The sequence below is a fragment of the Pongo abelii genome, chromosome 17 (genome assembly GCF_028885655.2).
Source record: "Pongo abelii isolate AG06213 chromosome 17, NHGRI_mPonAbe1-v2.0_pri, whole genome shotgun sequence".
Lineage (NCBI taxonomy): Eukaryota > Metazoa > Chordata > Mammalia > Primates > Hominidae > Pongo > Pongo abelii.
The window spans coordinates 4,862,148-4,885,466 of NC_072002.2; positions in this window are offsets into that span (position 1 = coordinate 4,862,148).

The window sequence follows — 23,319 nt, forward strand, 5'->3', positions numbered from 1 at the left end:
AGAATGGAATGGAGTGGAGTGGAATGGAGTGGAGTTGAGTGGAATGGAATTGAGTGGAGCAGAATGGAATGGAGTGGAGTGGAATGGAATGGAAAGGCGTGGAATGGGAGGGAATGGAATGGAGTGGAGTGGAATGGAATCTAGAGGAGTGGAATGGAGTGGAATGGAATAGAATGGAATGGAGTGGAATGGAATAGAGTGGAGTGGAATGGAGTGGAGTGGAGTGCAGTGGAGTTGAGGGGATTGGAATGGAGTGGAACAGAGTCGGATATAATGGAATGTAGTGGAGAGGAGCAGACTTGAGGGGAAAGGACAGGAATGGAATGTAACGGAATGGAACAGAACGGAGCGGAATGGAACGGAGAAATGTGTGCTGAGATTGTGCCACTGCGCTACAGCCATGTGTCAGACTCAGATCCTGTCGAAAGAAAGGAGTGAAATGGAATGGAATGGATTGGAGTGGAGTGGAGTGGAATTGAGTGGAATGGAACAGAATGGAAATGCATGGAATGGAATGAAATGGAGTGGAATTGAATGTAAGGGTGTGGAGTGGAATGCAATGGAATGGAGTGGAATGCAATGGAGTGGAATGCAGTGGAATCGAATGGAGTGGAGTGGAGTGGAATGGATTGTATTGGAGTAGATTGGAGGGGAGTGGAGTGGAGTAGAATGGAGTAGATTGGAAAGGAATGGAGTGTAAAAGAGTGCAATGGAGTGGAATGGAGTGGAATGGAATGGATTGGAATGGAAAGGAGTGGAGTGGAATGGAATGGAATGGAATAGATCGGAGTGGAGTGGAATAGAGTGGAATGGATTGGAATGGAGTGGAATGGAATTGAATGGAGTGGATTGGAATGAAATGGAATGGAATAGAGTGCAATGGAGTGGAATGGAGAGTAACTGAATGGAGTGGAATGGAATGGAGTGGAGTGGAGTGAAGTGGAATGGAAAGGAGTGGAGAGTAATGGAGTGGAGTGGAGTGGAATAGAGTGGAGTGGAGTGGAGTGGAATGGAGTGGAGTGGAATGGAATGGAGTGGAGTGGAATGGAATGGAGTGGAGTGGAATGGAATGGAGCAGAGTGGAAAGCAGTGGAGCTGAGTGGAATGGAATGGAATGGAATGGAGTGCAGTGGGATGGAGTAGAATGGAGTGGAATGGAATGTAGAGGAGTGGAATGCTATGGAATGGGATGGAGTGGAATGCAATGGAATGAAGAGAAGTTTAATGGAATGGAATGGAGTAGAGTGGAAAGGAATGGTATGGAGTGGAATGTAATGGAGTGGAGTGGAGTTGATTGGAGTGGAGTGTAGTGGAATGGAATGGAGTGGAATAGAATGGAGTGGAATGGATTGGAATGAAGTGGAGTGGACTGAAATGGAATAGAGTGGACTACAGTGGCATGGTATGGAGTGGATTGGAATGGAATGGAGTGGAACGGAATGGAGTGGAATGGACTGGAATGGAATGGAGTGGAGTGCAGTGCAGTGGAATGAAGTAAAGTGGAACAGAATGGAGTGGATTGTAAAGTAATGGATTGGAGTGGAGTGGAATGGAATGGAATGGTGTGGAATGGATTGGAATGGAGACGATTGGAATGGAAGGGAGTGGAGTGGAATGGAATGGAGTGGTTTGGAAAGGAATGTAACGGAGTGGAGTGGAATGGATTGGAATGGAGTGGAGTGTATTGGACTGGAGAGGAGTGGAATGGAATGGAGTGGCATGGCGTGGAGTGGATTGGAATGTAGTGAAATGGAGTGGAGTGGAGTGAAGTGAAATGGAGTTTAATGTGAGTGGAATGGAGTGGAAGAGAATGAAGTGGAGTGGAATGCAATGGAGTGGAGTGGAATGTATTGGAGTGGGGTAGAATGGAATGGAATGGAGTGGAGTGGAATGGAGTGGAGTGGAGTGGAATGGAATGGAGTGGAATAGAATGGAGTGGAATGGAGTGGAATGGAGTGGAGTGGACTGAAATGGAATAGAGTGGACTACAGTGGCATGGTATGGAGTGGATTGAAATGGAATGGAATGGAATGAAATTGACAAGAATGGAATGGAGTGGAGTGGAGTGGAATGGAGTGGAGGGGAATGGAGTGGAATAGACTGGTGTGGAATGGAATGGATTGGAGTGTAATGGAGTGGAATGGAATGGAAATGATAGGAGTGGCATGGAGTGGAGTGGATGGTAGTGGAGTGCAGTGGAGTGGAGATGAGTGGAGTGGAGTGGAATGGAATGGAATGGAATGGAATACAGTGCAATGCAATGGAATGGAATGGTATGAAGTGCAGTGGAATAACGAAATGTGAGCTTACACTGTGCCACTGCACTGCAGGCTTGGTGACAGAGTGGGATACTCTTGTAGGAAAGGAATGGAATGGAATGCAGTGCAATAGAATGGAATGGAATGCAATGGAATTGACTGGACTGGAGTGCAGTGGAGTGAAGTGGAGTGTAGTAGAATGGAGAGGAATGGAAAGGAACGAGATGGAGTGGAATGAAGTGGAGTATATTGCGGTAGAGTGGAGTACAGTGGAATGGAGAAGAATGGAATGTGATGGAATGTAATGTATAGGAGTGGAGTGCAGTGGAGTGGAGAGGAGTGGAAAGGAGTGGAATGGATTCAGATCTAATGGAATGTACTGTAGTGGACTGCAGTGGAGTGTAACGGAACGGAATGGAATGGAACAGAATGGAACAGAACGGAACGGAAAGGAGAAATGTGTGCTGAGATTGTGCCACTGCGCTACAACCTGTGTGACACAGGGAGAGCCTGTTGAAAGAAAGGAGTGCAATGGAATGGAGTGAAATGGAATGGAATGTAGTGGAGAGGAGTGGAATGGAGTGGAATGGAAAGGAATGGAACGGAATGGAATGTAATGGAATGCAAGGGAATAGAACGCAATGCAATGGAAAGTTTACATGTATTGTGAGCTGAGATTGTGTCACTGAACTCCAGCTTGGGTGACAGTGATATCCTGTCGAAAGAAAGGAATGGAATGCAATGGAGTGAAATGGAATGGAATGTTATGCAATGGAGTGGAGGGGAGTGACGTAAAATGGAGTGGAAAGGAATGGAGTTCAGGGGAATGGAGTGGAGTGGAATGCAATGGAATGGAGGGGAGTGAAGTGGAGCGGAGTGGAATGGAGTGGAGAGGAGTGGAATGGCATGTAATGTAATGGAATGGAGTTGAGTGCAGTGGAATGCAATGGAGTGGAGTACAACTGAAAGTAAGGAGTGGAGTACAACTGAAAGTAAGGAGTGGAGTGAAGTGGAGTGGAATGGAATGGAGAGCAATGGGATGGAATGGAATCAGTGGAGTGAAGTGGAGTGGAATGAAATGGAGTGGAGTGGAGTGCAGTAGAGTGTAGTGGAGTGGAGTGGATTGGAATGGAGTCTAATGGAACGGAGTGGAATGGAATGGAGTGGAATGGAGTTGAGTGGATTGGGGTGGAGAGGAGTGGAATGGAATGGCATGGAGTGGATTGGAGTGGAATGGAAAGGCTAGGAGTTGAATGGAAGAGAATGGAATGGAATGGAGAGGAATGGTATGGAATTGAAAGGAATGGAGTGGAATGGATTGGAGTGGATTGGAATGGAATGGAGTTTAGTGGAGTGGAGTGTAATCGAGGTGAGTGGAAGGGAGTGGAGTGGAGTGGATTGGACTGGAGTGGAAAGGAGGCGAGTGAAATGGAGTGGAGTGGAGTGGATTTTAGTGAAATGGAATGGAATGGAATGCAATAGAGTGGAATGGAGTGGAGTGGAATAGAGTGGAGTCCAGAGGAATGGAATGCAATGAAGTGGAATGGAGTAGAATGGAATAGAGTGGAGTGGAATGGAATGGATTGGAATGGAATGGAATGGAGTAGAGTGGAGCGCAGTGGAATGGAATGGAGTTTAGTGGAATGGATACGAATGGAGTGGAATGGGATGGAATGGAGAATAATGTATTGGGGAGGAGTGGAACGGAATGGAATGGAGTGGAATGTAATGGAGTGGAGTGGAATGGTGTGGAGCGGAGTAGAGTGGAGTGGAATGGAGTGGAATGGAATGGAGTAGAATGGAGTGGAGTGGAATAGCGTGGAGTGAAGTCGAAAGGAATAGAATGGAGAGGAAAGGAGTGGAGTGGAATGAAGTGGAGTGGGATGGAATAGAATGGAATGAAATGGAGAGGACTGGAATGGAATGGAATGAAATGGAGTGGAATGATGTGGAGTGGAAAGGAATGGAACGGAATGGAATGGAGTGGAGTGGATTGGAGTGGAGTGGATTCGAGTGGAGTGGAAGGGAGTGTAGTGGTGTGGAGTGGAATGGAGTGGAGTTGAATGGAATGGAATGGAGTTGAAACGGGTGGAGTGGAATGGATTGGAATGTAAAGGAGTCGACTGGAGTGGAGTGGAATGAAGTAGAGTGGAATGGAATGGAATGATGTGGAGTGGAATGGAATGGATGGGAGTGGAATGGAATGGAAGGGAAGGGAGTGCAGTGGAATGGAATGGAGAAGAGTGGAATGAAATGGAGTGAAATGGAACGTAGTGGAATGGAATGTAGTGGACTGGAATGGAGTGGAGTACAATGGAGTTGAGTGGAATGGAATGAAGTGGAATGGAATGGAGTGGAATGGAGTGGAGTGGAGTGGAATGGACTGGGTTGGAATGGAGTGGAGTGGAATACACTGGAGTGGAGTGGAATGGAAAGGAATGGAATGGGGTAGAATGGAGTGGAATGTAATGGACTGCATGAGAATGGAATGGAATGCAATGGAATGGGGTGGAATAGAGTGGAGTGGAGAGGAGTGGAGTGGAGAGGAGAGGAGTGGAGAGGATTGGAAAGGAATGGGGTTGGATAGAATGGAGTGGAATGCAGTGGAGTGGAGTGGAGTGAAATGAAATGGAATGCAGTGAAATGCAGAACAATGGAAGGGAGTTGAGTGGAATGGAATGGAGTGGAATGGAATGGAACAGAGTGGAGTGGAATGGAATGTACTGGAGTGAAATGGAATGGATTGGTGTTTAAAGGAGTGGAGAGGAGTGGAATGGAATGCAGTGCAGTGGAGTGAAGTGGAATGGAGTGGAAGAGAATGGAGTGTAGTGGAATGGATTGGAGTGGGGTGGAAGGAATTGGAGTGCAGTGGAATGGAACGGAGTGAAGTGGAACCTAACGGAGGGGAATGGAATGGTTTGGAATGGAGTGTAGTGGAATGGAATGGAGTGGAATGGAATGGAATGGAGTGGAAAAGAGTGGAGTGGAATGGAATGCAATGGAATGGAGTGGAATGGTATTAAATGGAGTAGAATGGGGTGTAATGCCTATGTCATGAAGAGTAATGCCTAGGTTTCTTCTAGGGTTTTTATGGTTTTAGGTCTAACATTTAAGTCTTTAATCCATCTTGAATTGATTTTTGTATAAGGTGTAAGGAAGGGATCCAGTTTCAGCTTTCTACATATGGCTAGCCAGTTTTCCCAGCACCATTTATTAAATAGGGAATCCTTTCCCCATTTCTTGTTTTTCTCAGGTTTGTCAAAGATCAGATAGTTGTAGATATGTGGCATTATTTCTGACGGCTCTGTTCTGTTCCATTGATCTATATCTCTGTTTTGGTACCAGTACCATGCTGTTTTGGTTACTGTAGCCTTGTAGTATAGTTTGAAGTCAGGTAGCATGATGCCTCCAGCTTTGTTCTTTTGGCTTAGGATTGACTTGGCGATGCGGGCTCTTTTTTGGTTCCATATGAACTTTAAAGCAGTTTTTTCCAATTCTGTGAAGAAAGTCATTGGTAACTTGATGGGGATGGCATTGAATCTGTAAATTACCTTGGGAAGGATGGCCATTTTCATGATATTGATTCTTCCCACACATGAGTATGGAATGTTCTTCCATTTGTTTGTATCCTCTTTTATTTCCTTGAGCAGTGGTTTGTAGTTCTCCTTGAAGAGGTCCTTCACATCCCTAGTAAGTTGGATTCCTAGGTATTTTATTCTCTCTGAAGCAATTGTGAATGGGAGTTCACTCATGATTTGGCTCTCTGTCTGTTATTGATGTATAAGAATGCTTGTGATTTTTCTACATTGATTTTGTATCCTGAGACTTTGCTGAAGTTGCTTATCAGCTTAAGGAGATTTTGGGCTGAGACAATGGGGTTTTCTAGATATACTATCATGTCATCTGCAAACAGGGACAATTTGACTTCCTCTTTTCCTAATTTAATACCCTTGATTTCCTTCTCTTGCCTAATTGCCCTGGCCAGAACTTCCAACACTATGTTGAATAGAAGTGGTGAGAGAGGGCATCCCTGTCTTGTGCCAGTTTTCAGAGGGAATTCTTCCAGTTTTTGCCCATTCAGTATGATATTGGCTGTGGGTTTGTCATAAATAGCTCTTATTATTTTGAGATACGTCCCATCAATACCTAATTTATTGAGAGTTTTTAGCATGATGGGTTGTTGCATTTTGTCAAAGGCCCTTTCTGCATCTATTGAGATAATCATGTGGTTTTTAAGCAATGGCAACAAAAGCCAAAATTGACAAATGTGATCTAATTAAACTAAAGAGCTTCTGCACAGCAAAGGAAACTGTCATCAGAGTGAACAGGCAAGCTACAAAATGGGAGAAAATTTTCGCAACCTACTCATCTGACAAAGGGCTAATATCCAGAATCTACAATAAACTCCAACAAATTTACAAGAAAAAAACAAACATCCCCATCAAAAAGTGGGCGAAGGACCTGAACAGACACTTCTCAAAAGAAGACATTTATGCAGCCAAAAAACACATGAAAAAATGCTCACCATCACTGGCCATCAGAGAAATGCAAATCAAAACCACAATGAGATACCATCTCACACCAGTTAGAATGGCAATCATTAAAAAGTCAGGAAACAACAGGTGCTGGAGAGGATGTGGAGAAATAGGAACACTTTTACACTGTTGGTGGGACTGTAAACTAGTTCAACCCTTGTGGAAGTCACTGTGGCGATTCCTCAGGGATCTAGAACTAGAAATTCCATTCGACCCAGCCATCCCATTACTGGGTATATACCCAAAGGACTATAAATCATGCTGCTATAAAGACACATGCACACGTATGTTTAATGCAGCATTATTCACAATAGCAAAGACTTGGAACCAACCCAAATGTCCAACAATGATAGACTGGATTAAGAAAATGTGGCACATATACACCGTGGAATACTATGCAGCCATCAAAAATGATGAGTTCATGTCCGTTGTAGGGACATGGATGAAATTGGAAATCATCATTCTCAGTAAACTATCACAAGAACAAAAAACCAAACACCGCATATTCTCACTCATAGGTGGGAATTAAACAATGAGAACACATGGACACAGGAAGGGGAACATCACACTTCGGGGACTGTTGTGGGGTGGGGGGAGGGGGGAGGGATAGCATTGGGAGATATACCTAATGCTAGATGGCGAGTAGGTGGGTGCAGCGCACCAGCATGGCACATGTATACACATGTAACTTACCTGCACGTTGCACACATGTACCATAGAGCCTAAAGTATAATAATAATAATAATAATAATAATAATAATAATAATAATAATCAAAAAGAAATCAAAAAAAGAAAATTGTTGGTAAAAAATAAAAATAAAATAAGAAAAAAGAATGGGGTGTAATGGAGTGGAGTGGAGTGAAGTGGAATGAAATGGATCAGAATCGAATGGATTGGATTGGATTAGAATGGAGTGGAATGGAGTGAAACGGAGTGAAGTGGAGTGGAGAGGAGTGGAATGGAGTTGAGTGGTGTGGAATGGAGTGGAGTGGAGTGGAACGGAGTGGAGTGGAGAGGAACGGAGGGAGGTGGCTAGGAACGTAATTAAGTGGAGTGGAAAGTAAAGGAGAGGAGTGGAATGGAATGGAAAGGAGTGGAGTGGAATGGAATGGAAAGGAGTGGAATGGAATGGAATGGAATGCAATGGAAGGCAATGGAAAGGAATGGAACGCAATGGAATGGAATGCAATGGAATGGAATGGAATGGAATGGAATGCAATGGAATGGAATGGAATGGAATGGAATGGAATGCAGTGGAATGGAATGGAATGGAATGGAATGGAATGGAATGGAATGGAATGGGATAAAGAAATGTGAGTTGAAATTGTGCAACTGCACTCCAGGCTGGGTGACAGAGTGAGATACTCTCGAAAGTAAGGAATGGAATGGAATGCAGTGGAATGAAGTGGAATGGAATGGAATGGAGTGGACTGGAGTGAAGTAGAGTGAAGTGGAATGGAGTGGAATGCAGAGGAAAGAAATGGGATGGAATGGAAAGGAATGAAGTGGAGTGGATTTGGGTGGAGTGGACTGCAGTGAAATGGTTCGGAATGGAATAGGATGGAGTGCAGTGGAGTGGTGTGGAGTGGAGTGTAGTGTTATGGAGAGGAATGGAATTGGATGTAATGGAATGCAGTGGAGTGGAGTGGAATGAAACGGAACGGAACGAGACAGAAAGCCACGGAATGGGACGGAACGGAGAAATGTGTGCTGAGATTGTGCCACTGAGCTACAGGTTGTATGACAGGGGGTGATCCTGTCGAAAGAAAGAAGTGTAATGGAATGGATTGGAAAGTAGCGGAGTGGACTTGAGTGGAATGGAATGGAATGGAATGGAATGGAAGGGAATGGAGTGGATTGGAGGAGAGCGGATCAGAAAGGAATGGAACGTTATGTAACGGGATGGAATGTGAGATGAGATTTCGCCACTGTGCTACATACTTGGTGACAGAGTGAGATACTCTCGAAATAAAGGAATGGAATGGAATGCAGTGGAAAGGAATGGAATATAATGGAGTGGAGTGTAGTGGAGGGGAGTGAAATGGAGTGGAATGGAGAGGAATGGAATGGGATGGAATGTAATCGAATGAAGTGGAGTGGAGTGGGTTTGAGTGGAGTGGAATAGGATCGGATGTAATGGAGTGGAGTGGAGTGGAGTGGAACGGAGTGGATTGGAATGGAATGGAATACAATGGAATGGAATGCAATGGAATGCAATGGAATGGATAGAATGCAATGAACCGTTGTCATGTAATGTGAGCTGAAATTGGGCCACTGTACTCCAGCCCTGGTCTCACAGTGATAACCTGTTGAAATAAAGGAATGGAATGCAATGGAATGAAATGGAATGGAATGGAATGCATTGGAGTGGAGTGGAGTGGAATGGAGTAGAATGGATTGTGATGGAGTGGAATGGAATGCAGTGGAGTGGAGTGGAGTGGAGTGAAATAGAATGGAATGGAATGGGATGGAATGGTTGCAATAGAATGGTGAAAAGAAATGTAGGCTGAGTTTATGCCACTGCAGTACGGCCTTTGTGACAGAGTAAGATCCCGTGGAAAGAAAGGAATGGAAAGGAATGGAGCGGAATGGAATAGAATGGAGTGGAGTGGTGTTGAGTGGAGTGATACTGAGTGGAGTGGAGAAGGGTGGAAAGGAGTGGAGAGGAGTGGATTGGGGTGGAGTGGAATGGACTGGAGTGGAGTGGAATGGAATGGAATGGAGTGGAATGGATTGGAAAGGAATGGAATGGAGAGTAGTGCAGTGGAATGGAATGGAGTGGAGTGGAATGGAATGGAGTGAAGTGGAAAGGAATGGAATGGAGAGGAGTGTAATGGAATAGAATGGAATGGAGTGAAGTGGAAAGGAATGGAATGGAGAGGAGTGTAATGGAATAGAATGGAATGGAGTGGATTGGAATGGAGTGGAGTGGATTGGAATGCAGTGGAGCAGAATTGAAAAGAGTGAATAGTGGTGGAGTGGATTGGGCAGGAGTGGAATGGAGTGGAGTGGAGTGGATTGGAATGGAATAGAGTAAAATGGAATGCAATCAAATAGAGTGAAGTGGAATGGAATGGAGTGGAATGGAAGGGAATGGAATGGAGTGGAGTGGAGTGGAATGGAATGGAGTGAAGTGGAAAGGAATGGAGTGAAGTAAAGTGGAAAGGAATGCAATGGAATGGAGCTGTATGTAATGGAGTGGAGTGGAGTGGATTGTAAAGGAGTGGAGTGGAGTGGAATGTAATGGAATTGAATGAAACGGAATCAAGAAATATGTGCTGAAATTGTGCCACTGCTCTTCAGCCCGTGTGACAGAGTGAGATCCTATCGAAAGAAAGGAGTGGAATGGAAGGGTTTGGAATGGAATGGCATGGAATGGATTCGATTGGAGTGGAGTGGAATTGAGTGGATTGGAGTGGAGTGCAATGGAATAGAATGGAATGGAATGTTGAAATGAAAAGTGAGCTGAGATTGTGCCAATGCACACCAGGATGGGTGACAGAGTGAGAGCCTGTCAAAAGAAAGGAATGCAACGGAAGGGAGTGGAATGGAATGAAATGGACTGGAGTGGAGTGGAGTGGAGTGCAAAGGAGTGGAGTTGAATGGAATGGAGGGGAGTGCAATGGAATGGACTGCAGTGGAGTGGAACAGAGAGGATTGGAATGGAGTTGAGGGTAGTGGAGTGCAATGGAATGGAGTGGAGTGGAATGGAAAGGAGTGCAGTGTAATTGGAATGGGATGGAATGGAAAGGACTGGATTGGACTGGAATGGAGTGGAGTTGAGGGAGTGGAATTGATTGGAGTGGAGTGGAGTGGAATGGAATAGAATGGAAGGGAGTGTTGTGGAGTGGAGTGGAGTGGAATGGAGTGGAATGGAATTTAGTGGAATGGAATGGAATGGAGTGGAGAGGAATGGAATGGAGTGCAGTGGAATGGAGTGGAGTGCAGTGGAATTGAGTGGAGTGGAGTGGAATGGAGTGGAGTAGAATGTAATGGAGTGGAATGGAATGGAATAGTGTGGAGTGGAATGGAATGGAATGAAGTGGAATGGAATGGAATGAAGTGGAATGGAATGGAGTGGAGTGCGGTGGAGTGGAATTCAGTGTAATGGAGTGGAATTGAATGAACTGGAGTGGAACGGAATGGAGTGGAGTGGAGTGGAATGGAGTTTAGTGGAATGGAATGGAATGGAGTGGAAAGGATTGGAGTGGAATGGAATGGAGCAGTATGGAATGGATTGGAGTGGAGTGAAATGGAATTTAGTGGTGTGGTGTGGAGTGGAGTGGAGTGGAACAGAATGGAATGGAATGGAATGAAGAAATGTGTGCTGAGATTGTGACACTTCTCTTGAGCCTGTGTGACAGAGGGAAATTCTGTCGAAAGAAAGGTGTTGAATGGAAGGGATTGGAATGGAATAGCATGCAATGGATTGGAGAGGAGTGTAGTGGAATTGAGTGGAATGGAGTGGAGTGAAGTGGAATGGAATGGAATGCAATGGAATGGAATGGAATGTTGAAATGAAACGTGAGCTGAGATTGTGCCACTGCACACCAGGAAGGGTATCAGAGTGTGATCCTGTCAGAAAAAGGAATGGAATGGAATGGAATGGAGTGGAACGGAGTGAAATGGAGTGGAGTGGAGTAGAGTGGAGTGCAAAGGAGTGGAGTTGAAAAGAATAGACTGGAGTGCAATGGAATGGACTGCAGTGGAGTGGAAAGGAAAGGATGGAATGGAGTCTAGTGGAGTGGATTACAATGGAATTGAATGGAGTATAATGGAATGCAGTGGATTGGAATGGAGTGGAGTGGAGTGGAATGGAATGGGATGGAATGGAAAGGAGTGGCGTGTACAGGAATGGAGTGGAGTAGAGGGAGTGGAATTGATTGGAGTGGAGTGGAGTGGATTGTAGTGGAGTGGAATGGAATGGAATGGAATGAAGTAGAGTGGAGTGGATTGGAATGGAGTGGAATGGTGGGCAATGGAATGGAGTGGAATGGAATGGAATGTTGTGGAGTGGAATGGAAAGGATTGGAGTGGAATGGAGTAGAGTGGAATGGAATGGAGTGGAGTGGAATGGAATGGGTGTTGTGGAATTGAATGGAGTGGAGTGGAATAGAGTGGGTGGGGTCGAGTAGAATTTAGTGGAGTGGAATAGAGTGGAATGAAGTGGAATGCAGTGCAGTGGAATGGAATGGAGTGGAATGGAATGGAGTGTAGTGGAATGGAATGGAGTGGAATGGAATGCAATTGTGTGGAGTGGAATGGAATGGAGTGGAAAGGAATGGAATGGAGTGAAGTGGAATGGAGTGGAGTGGAATGGAGTGGAGTGGAGTAAAATGGAATGGAGTGGAATGGAATGGAATGGAGTGGAGTGGAATGAATTGGAGTGGAGTGGAATGGAGTGGAGTGGAGCAGAATGGAGTGGAGTGGAGCGGAATGGAGTGGAGAGTAGTGGAATGGAGTGGAGTGGAATGGAGTGGAGTGGAGTGGAATGGAATTCAATTGCGTGGAATGGAACGGAATGGAGTGGAGTGGAATGGAAAGATGTGGAGTGGAATGGAATGGAGCGGAGTGGAATGGAGTGGAGCGGAGTGGAATTCAGAGGAATGGAATGGAATGGAATTATATAGAGTGGAATGGAGTGAAGTGGAGTGGAGTTAAATGAAGTGGAATTGAGGGGAATGGAGTGGAATAATGAAATGTGAGCTGAGATTGTTCCACTGTACTCCAGGCTGGGTGAAAGACTGAGACACTCTCGAAAGAAAAGATTGGAATGGAATGCAGTAGAATGGAATGGAATGGAATGGAGTGGACTGCAGTGGAATGGAGTGGAGTGAAGTGGAATGGAGTGGAATGGAGAGGAATGGAATGGAATGCAATGGAAGGGAATGAAGTGGAGTGGAGTGGGGTGATGTGGAGTGCAGTGGAATGGAGCGGAATGGAATGGTATGGAGTTGTATTGAGTGCAGTGGAGTTCAGTGGAGTCTAGAGGAGTGGAATGGAGTGGAGTGGAATCAGATGTAATGGAATGCATTTTAGTGGACTGGTATGGAGCACAACGGAATGGAACAGAATCGAACAGAATGGAACAGAACGGAACGGAATGGAATGGAATGGCGAAATGTGTGTGCAGATTGTGCCACTGCACAATAACCTGTGTGACAGAAGGAGATCCTTTTGAAAGAAAAGAGAGGATTGGAATGGAATGCATTGGTGTGGAGCAAAGTTAAATTCAGTGGAATGGAATGGAATGGAATGGAATGGAATGGAATGGAAAGGAGTGGAATGGATTGGAATGGAATGGAGTGGAATGGAATGGAAAGGAATGGAATGGAGAGGATTGGAGGGGAGCGGAGTGAAGCAGAATGGAATGGAACGGAATGGAATGTCAGCTAAGATTGTGCCACTGTGCTCCAGGCTGTGTGAGACAGTGAGATACTCTCCAAGGAAAGGAATGGAATGGAATGTAGTGGAATGGAATGGAATATAGTGGAATGGAATGGAATAGAATGGAGTGGACTGGTGTTGAGTGGACTGGAGTGAAGTAGAGTAGAATGGAGTGGAGAGGAATGGAATGGGATGGAATGGAATTGAATGAAGTGAAGTGGAGTGGGGTGCAGTGGAGTGCCGTGTAATGGAGCATAATGGAATGGGTTGGAGTTGAATGGAGAGGAGTGGAATGTGGTGGAGTCTGGTGGAGTGGAATGGAGTGGAGTGGAATCGGATGTAATGGAATATAGTGCAGTGGAGGGGAGTGGAGTGGAACGGAATGGGTTTCAATGGAATGTAATCGAATGAAATATAATGGAATAGAACGGAGTGGAATGGAATGAAATGAAATGTAATTTATTGGAACGAAATGCAATGGCTGGCAATAGAATACAATGCAATGCAATGGAAGGTTGACATCCAATGTTATCTGAGATTGTGCCACTAAACTCCAGCCTGGGTGACACAGTGATATCCTGTTGAAAGAAAGAAATGGAACGCAATGGAGTGAAATGGAACGGAATGGAATGGATTGCAGTGGAGTGGAGTGGAGTGGAGTTGAGTAGAGTGGAGTGGAGTGGAGTGGGATGGAGTGGAATGGAGTCGAATGGAATGCAATGGGGTGGAATGGAATGGAGTGGAGTGGAGTGAAGTGGAGTGAAATAGAATGGAATGGAATGGTATGGAATGGAATGCAATGGAATGGTGAAAAGAACTGTGAGCTGAGATTGTGACACTGCACTCCAGCCATTGTTACAGAGTGAGATGCTGTGCAAAAAAGGAATGGAAAGAATGGATTGGAATGGAATGGAATGAAGTGGAGTGGAGTAGAGTGGAATGAAGTGAGTGGAGTGGAATTGAGGGGAGTGGAATGGAGTGGAGTGTAATGGAAAGGAATGGAGTGGATTGGAATGCAATGGAGTGGAGAGGAATGGAATGGAGTGGAATGGAATGGAGTGGAGTTGAACGGAGTGGATTGGAGTGAAATGGAGTGGAGTGGAGTGGAATGGAATGGGGTGGAGTGGAATGCAATGGAGTGGAATGGAATGGAGTGAAGTGGAACGCAATGTAGTGGAGGGAAATGCAGTGGAGGGAGTGGAATGGAATGGAATGGAGTGGAATGGAATAGAGTGGAGTGGGATGGAGTGTAGTGTAGTGGAGTGCAGGGGAAAGGAGTTGAATGGAATGGAATGCAGTGCAGTGGAAAGGAGTGGAGTGGAATGGAACGGAGTGGAATGGAATGCAGTGCAGTGGAAAGGAGTGGAGTGGAATGGAACGGAGTGGAATGGAATGGAGTAGAGTGTAATCAAACGGATTGGAATGGAATGGAATGGAGTGGAATGGAATGGAGTGGAGTGGAATGGACTGTAGTGGAGTAGAATGGAATGGGTTGCAGTGGAATGGAATGGAGTGGAGAGGTATGGACGGGAGTGGAGTGGATTGGAATGGGTTGGAGTGGAATGGAATGGAGTGGAGTGTAGTGGAGGGGAGTGGAGTTAAATGGAATGGAGTGCAATGGAATGGAGTGGAGATATATGCAGTGGAGTGGAGTGGAATGGAATGGATTGGAGTGGAATGGAATGGAGTGGAATGTAAGGGAGTGGAATGGATTGGAATGGAATGGAGTGGAGTGGGATGGAGTGTAGTGCAATGGACTGGAATAGAATGGAATGGAATGTAGTGGAGTGGAATGGAATGGAGTGAACTTCAATGAAATGGTGTGGAGAGGAAAGGAATGGAATGGAGTGGTGTGGAATGGAATGTAACGGAAGAGAGCAGAATTGAATGGAGTGGAGTGGAGTGGAAGGAAATGGAGTGGAGTGGGGTGGAATGGAATGGAGTGCAGTCGAGTGGAATGGAGAGGAATGGAATGGAATAGAGTGGAGTGGAATGGAATACACTAGAGTGGAGTGGAGTGGAATGTAGTGGAATGGAGTGGAGAGGAGTGGAGTGGAGTGGAGTAGAGAGAAGTGGAGTGGAATAGAGTGGAGTGGAATGGAATGGAGTGGAGTGGAGTGGAGTGGAGAGGAGTGAAATGGAATGGTATAGCGTGGAATGGAGTGGAGTGGAGTGGAGAGGAGTGAAATGGAATGGTATAGCGTGGAATGGATAGGAGTGGACTGGAAGGGAATGGAGTGGAGTGGAAAGGGATGGATTGGGCTGGAATGGAAAGGAATGTGTTGGAGAGGAGTGGAGTGGAGTGCAGTGGAGTGGAAAGGAATGGAATGGAGTGGTGTGGAGTAGAATGGTATGGAATGGAGCGGAATGGAATGGAGTGGATTTTATTGGAATGGAGTGGAGTGGAATGGAACGGAATATAGTTGAGTGGAGTGGAATGGAATTCATTGGATGGAGTGGAGTGGAATGGATTGGAGTGGAGCGGAATGGATTGGAGTGGAGCGGAATGGAATGTAGTCGAATGAAGCAGAATGGAATGGAGTGGAGAGGAAAGGAATGGAGTGAAATGGACTGGAGTAGAATGGAATGGAGTGGAGTGGAAGGGAATGGAGTGGAGTGGAGTGGAAAGGAATGGAATGGAGTGGTGCGGAATGGATTGCAATGGAATGGAGTGGAACGGAATGCAGTGGAGTGGAGTGAACTGAAATGGATTGAAGCAGCAAGAAATGAAGTGGAGTGGAGTGGAAAGGAGTGGAGTGGAATGGAATAGAGTGGAGTGGAGTTGAGTGGAATGGATTGGAGTGGAGTGGAGTGGAGTGAAATGGAATTGAATGGAATGGAATGAAGAAATGTGTGCTTAGATTTTTCCACTGCACTGCAGCTTGTGTGACAGATGGAGATCCTATTGAAAGAAAGGAGTGGAATAGAAGGGATTGGAAAAGCATGGCAAAAAGTGGATAGGAGTGGAGTGGAGTGGAGTGCAGTGGAATAAAATGGAATGGATTGGAATGGAATGGAAAGGAATGGAAATAGAATGGAATGGTGAAAAGAAATGTGACCTGAGATTCTGCCACTTCACACAATCCTGGGTGAAAGAGGGAGATCCTGTAAAAAGTACGGAATGGAATGGAATGTAGTGGAATCGATTGAAATGGAGTGGAATGGAGTGGAGTGGGAAAGAGTGGAGTGGAATAGAATGGAGTGGAGTGGAACGGAATGGACAGGAGTGGAGTGCAATGGAATGGAGTGGAATGGAGTGGAGTGGAGTGGAGTGGAATGGAATTGACTGGAGTGGAAAAGAATGAAGTGTAGTGGAATGGAATGTAATGGAGTGGAGGGTAGTGGGGTGGAGTTGAATGGAGTGGAGTGGAGAGGAATGGAGTGGAGTGGAGTGGAATTGATTGGCGTGGAGTGGAAAAGAGTGGAGTGAAATGGAATGGAATGAGATGGAATGGAAAGGAGTGGAGTGGACTGGAATGGAGTGGGGAAGACTGAAATGGATTGGAATGGAGTTCAATGGAATGGAGTGGAGTGGAAACGAATGGAATGGAGTCTAGTGGAATGGAATGGAGTGCAGTGGAATGGAGTGGAGTTGAATGGGGTGGAGTGGAATGGAATGGAGTGCAATGGAATAGAGTGGAATGAAGTGGAGTGGATGGGATAGGATTGGAGTGAATTGGAATAAAGTAGAATGGAGTCGAATGGAATGGGATGGAGTGGAATGGAATGGAGTGGAGTGTAGTGGAGTGAAATAGAATCGAATGGAATGGGATTGAATGGAATGCAATGGAATGGTGAAAAGAAAAGTGAGCTGAGACTGTATCACTGCACTCAAGCATTTGTGACACAGTAAGATCCTGTGGAAAGAAAGTAATGAACTGGAATGGAGTGGAATGCAATGGAATGGAGTAGAATCAAATGGAGTGGAGTGGAATGGAGTGGAGTTGAGTGCAATGGAATGGAGTGGAGTGGAATGGAGTGGAGTGGAATGGATTGGAGTGGAGTCGAATGGAGAGGATTGGAGTGGAATGGAATGGAGTGGAGTGGAACAGAATGGAGTGGAGTGGAATGGAGTGGACTTGAGTGGAATGGGAAGGAGTAGAGTGGATTGGAGTGTAGCGGCGTGGAATGGAGTGGAATGGAGTGGAGGGGAAAGGAATGGAGTGGAGTGGAATGGAATGGAGTGGAGTAGAATGGATTGGAGTGGAGTGGAATGGAATGGAGATGAGTGTAATGGGATGGTATGGAATGGAATGGTATGGAGTGGAATGGAATGGAGAGGAGTGGAATGGCATGGAATGGAATGGAATGGAGTGGAATGGAATAGAGTGGAGTGGAGTGGAATGGAGAGGAGTGGAATGACATGGAAAGGAATGGAATGGAGTGGAATGGAATAGAGTGGAGTGGAATGGAATGGAGTGGAGTGGAGTACAGTGGAGTGGAGGTGAGTGGAATGTAGTGGAAAGGAATCGAATGTAATGGAATATAGTGCAGTGGAGTAGAGTGGAGTGGAATGGAGTGGAATGGAACAGAACAGAAAGGAACAGAACGGAATGGAATGGAACAGAGAAATGTGTGTTGCTATTGTGCCACTGTGCTACAGCCCTGTGATAGAGGGAGATCCTGGTGAAAGAAACGAGTGGAATGGGATGCAAAGGAAAGTAATGGAATGGATTGGTGTGGAGCGGAGTGGGATTGAGTGGAATGGAATGGAATGGAATAGAATGGAATTGAATAGAGTGGAGTGGAAAGGAATGGTGTGGAGTGGAATGCAATGGAATGGAGTGTAGTGGAATAGAATGGAGTGGAGTGGAAATGAGTGGAGTGGAGTGGAATGGAGTAGAGTGGAGTGGAATGGAGTAGAGTGGAGTGGAGTGGAGTGAAGAGGAATGGAGTGGAGTAGATAGGAGTGGAGGGGATTGGAATGGAGTGGAGTGGAGTGGAAACTAGTGGAAAGGAGTGGAATGGAATGCAATGGATTGGAATGGAATGGAATGGTATGGAGTGGAATAGAATGGAATGGAATGCAATGCAATGGAATGGAATGCAATGGAATGCAATGGAATGGAATGAAAAGGAATGGAATGTAATAGAATTGAATGGAATAACGAAATGTGAGCTGAGATTGTGAAACTGAACTCCAGGCTTGATTACAGAGTGAGATGTTCTCGAATGTAAGGAATGGAATGAAATTCAGTGGAGTGGAATGGAATGGAATGGAATGGAGTGGACTGGAGTGGAGTGGAGTGAAGTGGGGTAGAGTGGAAAGGAGAGGAATGGAATCGGATAGAATGGAGAGGAATGAAGTGGAGTGGAGTGGGGTAGAGTGGAGTGAGGAAGAATGGAGTGGAATGGAAGGGGTTGGAGTGGAACTGAGTGGAGTAGAGTGCAGTGGAGTGGAGAGGAGAATTGAATAAAATGTAATGGAATGTAGTGCAGTGGAGTGCAGTGGAACAGAACGGAATGGAATGGAATAGAATGCAACATAACGAAACGGAATGGAGAAATATATGCTGAGATTTTGTCACTGTGCTACAGCTTGTATGACACGGGGTGACCTGTCGAAAGAAAGGAGTGGATGGGAATGGAATGGAATGGAATGGAATGTATTAGAGGGGATCAGAGTGGAATCGATTGGAATGGAATGGAATGGAATGGAATGGAATGGAATGGAATGGAATGGGATGGGATGGAATGGAATGGAATGGGATGGGATGGAATGGAATGGAATGGAATGGAATGGAATGGAATGGATTGGAATGGAATGGAGCAGACTAGAGAGAAGCAGAATGGAACGGAACGAAATGGAACAGAATGGAATGGAATGGAATGTGAGCTGAGATTTTGCAACTGCGCTACAGTCTTGGTGACAGAGTGAGATACTCTGGAAAGAAAGGCATGGAATGGAATGAAGTGGAAAGGAATGGAATAGAATGGAGTGGACTGGAGTGGAGTGGAATGGAGTGAAGTGGAGTGGGGTGGAGTCAAGTGCAGTGGAATGGAGTGGAATGGAATGGGATGGAGTGGATTGGAGTGGAGTTGAGTGCAGTGGAGTGGAAAGGAGTGGAATGGAATGGGATGGAGTGGAATGTAGTGGAGTTGAGTGCAGTGGAGTGGAAAGGAGTGGAATAGAATCAGATTTAACGGAATGTAGTGGAGTGGAGTTGAATGGAGTGGAATGGAATGGAATGGATTGGAATAGAAAGGAATGGCATGGAATGGAATGAAATGGAATGCAAAGGAACAGAATGCAATGCAATGAAAAGTTGACATGTAATGTGACCTGAAATTGGGCCACTACACTCCAGCCTGAGTTTCACAGTGATAACCTATCAAAAGAAAGAAATGGAATGCAATGGAGTGAAATGGAATAGAATGGAATGGAATGGAGTGGAGTGGAGTGGAGTGTAGTGGAGAGGAGTGGAGTGGAATGGAGTCGAATCGATTGGAATGGAGTGGAATAGAATGGATTGGAGTGGAGGGGAGTGAAATAGAATGGAATGGAATGGGATGGAACGGATTGCAATGGAAAGGGGAAAAGAAATGTGGGCTGAGATTGTGCCACTGCACTCCAGAATTTGTGACAGAGTGAGATCCTGTGGAAGGAAAGGAATGGAATGGAATGGAGTGGAATGGAATGGAATGGAGTGGAGTGGAATGGAGTGGAGTGCAGTGGAATGGAGTGGAGTGGAGTGGAGTGAAGTGGAATGGAGTGGAATGTATTGGAATGGAAAGTAGTGGAGTGGAGGGGAATGGAATGGAGTGGAGTGGAAGGGAATGGAGAGGATTGGAATGGAATGGAATGGAGTAGAGTGGAATGAAATGGAGAGAAGTGAAATGGAATGGAATGGAATGGAATGCAGTGGAGGGGAATGGAATTGAGTGGAGTGGAGTGTCGTGTAGTGGAGTTCAGTGGAATTCAGTGGACTGGAAAGCATTGGAGAGGAGTGGAGTGGAGTGGAGATGAGTGGAGTGGAATGGAATGGAGTGGAATGGAATGGAGTGGGGTGGAGTGGAATGGAATGGAATGCAGTGGAAAGAAGTGGAATGAAATGGAGTGGAGTGGAAGGGAATGGAGTGGAATGGATTGGATTGAAATGGAATGGAGTGGAGTGGAATGGAATGGAAAGGAATGGAGTAGAGTGGAATGGAATGGAGTGGAGTAGAATGGAATGGAGTGGAGTGGATATGAATGCGGTGGAGAGGAATGGAATGGAGTGAAGTGGAATGGAGTGGACTGGACTGGAGTAGAATGGAGTGGAATCAAATGGAGTGCAGTGGAATGGAATGGACTGGAATGGAATGGAATGGAGTGGAGGGGAGTGGAATGGAATGGAGTGGAGTGGAATGGAATGGAGTGGAGTGGAAAGGAATGGAATGGAGTGGAGTGAAAAGGAATGGAATGAAATGGACTGGAATGGAATGGAGTGGAGTGGAGGGGAATGGAATGGAGAAGAATGAAATGGAATGGAATGCAGTGCAATGGAATGGAGTGGAGTGGAGTGGAATTAAATGGATTGGAGTAGAGTGGAATGGAATGGAGTGGAATGGAGTTTAATGGAATGGAGTAGAATGGAATGGAGTGGAGTGGAATGGAATGAAGTGGAGTGGAATAGAATGGAGTGGAGTGGAAAGGAGTGGAGTGGAGTGGAATGGAGTAGAGTGGAGTGGAAAGGAGTGGAGTGGAGTGGAATGGAGTAGAGTGGAGTGGAAAGGAGTGGAATGCATTGAGGTGGAGTGGAGAGGAATGGAGTGGAGTGGAAAGGAGTGGAGTGGATTGGAATGAAGTGGAATGGAGTGGAATGTAATGGAAAGGAGTGGAATGGAATGCAATGGATTGGAATGGAATGGAATGGAATGCAATGCAATGGAACGCAATGGAATGGAATGGAATGGAATGCAATGGAATGGAATGAAAAGGAATGGAATGGAATGGATTTGAATGGAATAACGAAATGTGAGCTGAGACTGTGCCACTGAACTCCAGACTGGGTTAAAGAGTGAGATATTCTCGAATGTAAGGAATGGAATGAAATTCTGTGGAATGTAATGGAATGGAATGGAGTGGACTGGACTGGAGTGGAGTGAAGTGGAGAGGAGTGAAAAGCAGAGGGATGGAATTGAGTGGAATGAAGTGGAGTGGAGTGGGTTGGAGTGGAGTGCGGAAGAATGGAGTGGAATGGAAGGGGATAGAATGGAAGGGAGTGGAGTAGAGTACAGCGGAGTGGAGAGGAGTGAAATAAAGAAGAATGGAATCGGATGTAATGGAATGTAATGGAGTGGAGTGAAGTGGAACAGAACGGAACGGAAAGGAATAGAATGCAACATAACGGAACGGAATGAAGAATCATGTGCTGAGATTTTGCCACTGCTCTACAGCTTGTATGACAGAAGGTGACCTCTTGAAAGAAAGGAAGGGAAGGGAATGAAATGGAATGGAATGGAATGGAATATATTAGAGGGGATCAGAGTGGAATCGAGTGGAATGGAACGGAATGGATTGGAATGGGATGGAATGGATTGGAATGTAATGGAGCAGATTAGAGAGAAGCCGAATGGAACGGAACGGAACGGTACAGAATGGAACGGAATGGAATGTGAGCTGAGATTGTGCCACTGCGCTACAGGCTTGATGACAGAGTGAGATACTCTCGAAAGAAAGGAATGGAATGGAATGAAATGGAAAGGAATGGAATAGAATGGAGTGGACTGGAGTAGAGTGGAGTGAAGTGGAGTGGAGTGGAATAGAGAGGAATGGAATGGGAAGGAATGGAATCGAGTGAAGTGGAGTGGAGTGGGGTGGAGTCGAGTGCAGTGGAATGGAGTGGAATGGAATGGGATGACGTGGAATGGAGTGGAGTTGAGTGCAGTGGAGTGGAGAGAAATGGACTGGAGTGGAATATAATCGAACTTAATGCAACGTAGTGGAGTGAAGTGGAGTGGAGTGAAACGGAGAGGAATGGAATGGAATGGATTAGAATGGAAAGTAATGGCATGGAATGGAATGGAATTCAATGGAATGCAATAGAACAAAATGCAATGCAATGAAAAGTTGACATGTAATGTGACCTGATATTGGACCACTGCACTCCAGCCTGAGTTTCACAGTGATAACCTGTCGAAAGAAAGGAATGGAATGCAATGGTGTGGAATGGAATAGAATGGAATGGAATGGAGTGGAGTGGAGTGGAGTGGAATGGAGTCGATTTGGACTGGAAAGGAGTGGAATGGAATGGAGTGGAGTGGAATGGAGTGAAATAGAATGTAATGGAATGGGATGGAATGGAATGCAAAGGAAGGGGGAAAAGAAATGTGGGCTGAGATTGTGCCACTGCTCCTCAGAAATTCTGACAGAGTGAGGTCTTGTGGAAAGAGAGGAATGGAATGTAATGCAGTGGAATGGAAAGGAGTGGAGTGGAGTGGAGTGGACTGGAGTGGAGTGCAGTGGAATGGAGTGGAGTGGAGTGGATTGGAGTGAAGAGGAGTGGAGTGGAATGTATTGGAATGGAAAGGAGTGTAGTGTAGTGGAATGGAATGGAGAGGAGTGGAAGGCAATGGAGCAGATTGGAATGGAATGGAGTGGAATGGAGTGTAGTGGAATGAAATGGAGAGGAGTGGAACGTAATGGAATGCAATGGAATGCATTGAAGGCGAATGGAATTGTGTGGAGTGGAGTGGATTGCCATGTAGTGGAGTGCAGTGGAATAGAGTGGACTGGAAAGGATTGGAGAGGAGTGGAGTGGAGTGGAGTTGAGTGGAATTTAATGGAGTGGAATCGAATGGAGTGGAAAGGAATGGAGAGGAGTGGAGAGGAATGGAAAGGAATGGGGTGGAAAGGAGTGGAATGGAATGGAGTGGAGTGTTAGGGAATGGAGTGGAATGGATTGGATTGAAATGGAATGGAGTGGAGTGGAGTGGAGTGGAATGGAGTGGAGTGGAGTGGAATGGAATGGAGTGGAGTGGAAAGGATTGGAATGCCATGGAGTGGAACGGAAAGGAGTGAAGTGGAGTGGAGTGGATTGGACTGGAGTGGAATGGAGTGAAATCGAATGGAGTGCAGTGGAATGGAATGGAGTGGAATGGACTGGACTGGAATGGAATGGAATGGAGTGGAGAGGAGTGGAATGGCATGGAATGG